The sequence below is a fragment of the Gouania willdenowi genome, chromosome 1 (assembly GCF_900634775.1).
Source record: "Gouania willdenowi chromosome 1, fGouWil2.1, whole genome shotgun sequence".
Lineage (NCBI taxonomy): Eukaryota > Metazoa > Chordata > Actinopteri > Blenniiformes > Gobiesocidae > Gouania > Gouania willdenowi.
In genome coordinates this window covers 15,411,679-15,415,890 of record NC_041044.1, presented here as the reverse complement: position 1 = coordinate 15,415,890, position 4,212 = coordinate 15,411,679, and positions in this window count along the sequence as shown.

Genomic DNA, 4,212 nt, shown 5'->3' with positions numbered 1-4,212 from the left:
GCGCATACGCCAACGTTCATGCTGCCTGTTACAGCCACTCCTGCTTTTTTCATACTTTTTCAACCTTTAACTTGTTTTATGTCATTTTTCTCTAGTTACTTGCTTGTTTGGACTTGCTTACTTACACTTTTTAATAGTTTTTGTGCGATGGACGTGCTTCTTTCCTCCAGCGGACTCTGCCGCGCGCAGCAACACGCTCGCATTGTTTCCACCAGAGATCAGCTGATGAGGCTGAAGCTGGCTGGTACGCAGACCAGAGCGGAGAATATCCCCAAAGAGATTTGGAAAAAAGGACTCATAGAGGCTGCAGGGGAGGTAAAAGACAGCCAACTAACAAAGCCAGGTTGAAACAGCTGAGGTTTATGGACAAAAAATGTTTTAAACTGAGTATCCCCTCTGTTACCATGGGCAACTGAGGTCGCTGGCACTGACACCTGTCATCTCCAGAAGTTCTCGGATGACTCTGCAGTGGTTGGATGTATCAGGGAGGGGGACGAGGTGAAGTACAGGGCTGCTGTGGACAGCTTTGTCACATGGAGTGAGCAGAACCATCTAGAGCTCAATGTGACAAAGACTAAGGAGCTGATTGTGGACCTGAGGAGAACCAAGAGGCCAGTCAGCCTTGTCTCAATCCAGGGGGTCAGTGTGGACACTGTGGAGGAGTACAAATACCTGGGAGTGGTGATTGACAATAAACTGGACTGGGGGAGAAACACTGGCTCCCTCTACAGGAAGGGCCAAAGCCGCCGCTATTTTCTGAGACAGCTGAGGTCCTTCAACATCTGCAGGAAAATGCTGAGGATGTTTTAAGAGTCAGTGGTGGCGAGTGCCATCCTCTACACTGTTGTTTCCTGGGGGAGCAGACTGAGGGTCGCAGACGCCAACAGACCCAACAGACTCATCCGCAGGGCCAGTGACGTTGTGGGGATTAAACTGGACTCTCTGACAGTGGTGACGGAGAGGAGGAGCCTGTTCAAAGTGAAATCCATCTTGGTCAATGAGTCCCACCCACTCCATGATGTGCTTTTCAATCACAGAAGCACCTTCAGCACAAGGCTGATCCAACCACGGTGCTCCACAGAACGCTACAGGAAATCATTCCTGCCTGTGGCGATCAAACTGTATAACCTCACAGCTTGATTGCTGTACATATCTAAATCATATTTGTATATTTGTATTATTTTTGTAAATATCTGAATCATATTGGTATATATTTGTACATTTGTATTATTATTATTATTATTATTATTATTATTATTATTATTATTATTATTATTATTATTATTATCTATCCTACTTTATTTTCTACTACTGTAATGTGGGTGTTTCTGATCTTTTGCTTAATCATACGCTTATTTATTGCTTATACTTTCTTTTGTCTTTGTTAACATTTTTCTTCTTTTATTTGTGATTTTTTTTCTGTGGCTGTAACAAAAGCAATTAGTGATAACATGTCTGTGTATTAAGCAGTTCTGGAAAACATCAGCAGTGTAGGACGAAGGCTCCGTTAGCGGGGGAAGACCGCTGTTGTGCCAAAATCTGTGACCCAAAAAAATCTGTTGAAGGAAGCCAAAGCTACCGTAAAAACAGCCCAAACAAAGTCTCTGAGGAAGCAGCAGTGTTACTGGGTTTACTTAGCTTCTACAACATGTCCCGTGTCCCAGGAACTTAGTGCCAAAGTCTGTGACCCAAAAAAATCTGTGACCGAAGGAGAGTGCCACGTCAACTGCATAAACCTCTTCGCAGCTATTAAGGAGCTATTTACTCCCCTTTAAACATGACGCTCCGTTGGGTGCAGACTGGGCTTTGGCTCTTAGTGACGTCATCAACTGGGTGACGTTGACTCGACTAGAATGCACATAGAGTTGACTTTTAAAATTATGAAGTTGTTCAACCCCTAATACATAGTCCACCTGTAGCTGTAGCACACACACACACACACACACACACACACACACACACACACACACACACACACACACACACACACACACACACACACACACACACACACACAACACACACTCCACCAATAATTTTGCATGGATTAATGCCATCACTCAAGCAAAGTGATGGGTCCAACCATAATTCATTATAATAATGGTTCATTTATTGCATTATTATTTTTTAGAAAAATGGCAACTGGTACTTTTGTTATGTTGATTTAAACTGTCCTTGTGTGTGTGTGCTCCACTGATTGGCTCAGTCATCAGTAAATACATTTGCTTGCCTTTGTAGGTGTGTGTGTGTGTGTGTGTGTGTGTGTGTGTGTGTGTGTGTGTGTGTGTGTGTGTGTGTGTGTGTGTGTGTGTGTGTGTGTGTGTGTGTGTGTGTGTGTGTGTGTGTGTGTGTGTGTGTGTGTGTGTGTGTGTGTTACAGCTACAGGTGGGCTATGTATGTGAATCTGAGGTCAAATGTATATTTGGTGCCATCTACCTTTATGGTAAGATATTCTTCTTTTGTACGTATGTGAAACAAAAGAACTCACTGTAAAAACAAAGTAAAGTAAAAACACATCTTACAGAATTTTTTTCCTCTTCTGTTTCATATTTGCTTTGTTTTAGAGCACACCAAATTCCACAATGCAAAGGGCAAAACTCATCGAAAGTGGAAGTCACATGACCATTTGTCAACAACCTGATTGTTTATGGTGGAATCAGATACTTTTTCACTCAGTTTTTGGAGCAACTGTGTTACAGTGAGTCCTGCCAGAGCCTCGTGACATACTGTAACACATTCTGTTCAACCATGGTTCATTGATTCTGATTATGGTCAAGCTAGCAAGAAGACCCTGTTGGCCCATAAATCGAATAACAAAATGAAAAGCATAACATTAATAGGTCCATATTGGCGATGTAATAACCTTTAAAATTATTACAATACATATTTCTTTATTATCCTTCAGACGATCCTTGCCTCATTAATGTAATGAGATTTCCCGGTAGTAGTAATTACAATGTTCCTCTGGAAAAAACATTTTTGTTCTAGTGCTTTATATTAAAATGTGTTTCTCTGAAATTGTGAGGTGGTAGTGTCATGACAGGGGGGAGGGGTGGAAGAATGTCCCCTCCTCTACCCCAAATAAAATACAAATAAAAATTGTGGGATTTTATGTGCGCATTTTTGTCATTTCTTTATTGATTTAGCTTTTTCAATAAAGGTTACCTTTTTGTTGACATTTTGTTGGAATGGGGAAGGGCTGAAATTGTTTCACTCATTCAAAGGGGGGCGCAAAAAAAGAAATTGAGAACTACTGCACTAAATAGAAGCAGAGGCAGCAGAGGAAGGACAGAAACAGACTGAAAAGAGACTAACTGGAGGATTCAAAGGGGAAAGAGGAGTGAAAGAGGCTTTGATCAGCAGGGAGGGATGGAATAAAGTCACCTCTGTTCTATTGCTGTGAGAGTGGAAGTGCAGTGTTGTCTCTGTGGGCCTTTATCACAATGAAAGGTTCTCTGACTGCTACACTCACAACTCAACCCACAACTGCTGAAAGACAAATTTATTCAGTCTACTTTATGAAGCCTCGGTCAAGTCTGGACTTTTTTCTAGTTCAAGCCTGTGGGCCTGACATTGACATTAGCAATGAGGTCTCTGTAAGCAGTAAAGAGCTCTCTGTGACTTTTTACTCCAACTATCACAACATTGAAGGACCGCTTTCAAGTGGAAGTGACGCAGCTTGAGCTCCAAACCCTCTCATTCAACATTTTTATGAAAATTATTTACATAAAAATCTGCATTTGAGTGTATTTTAACCTCAGCGTGTGGAGAATCCTCTGTACCAACAGTGAAAATACCTTAGTAAAGTGAAAAAAAACCAGACAAAAAGTCATCCCCTTATCTGTCAATGTCTCTAAAGTAGGCGTAACTTTGTGTTTATTGGTTTTTTCTCCTCTTTAGGATGTGTTAGCTGTTAAAATGTCTTATTTGCTCCAAAATGATCAGCTCTTAATTCCCTTCTATAGCGGCCATGCAAATCAGTATGACGGTCACTCAGGCTTTAAACTCAAGCCTGCTGTGGTTTTCACTGGGGTTTCACACTGCATTAAATACTAAACAAAACTTGGTTTCCAAAATATGCAATAAAACACAACAGTAAACAAGACCCTAAAGGCCAGTTGAATTAAAAATAACATCTCAGATTAGGCAGGAAATTGGATTTAGTTAAAAACTAAAAAAAGTAAACAATCTTTAACACTCTTAAGCAAACAC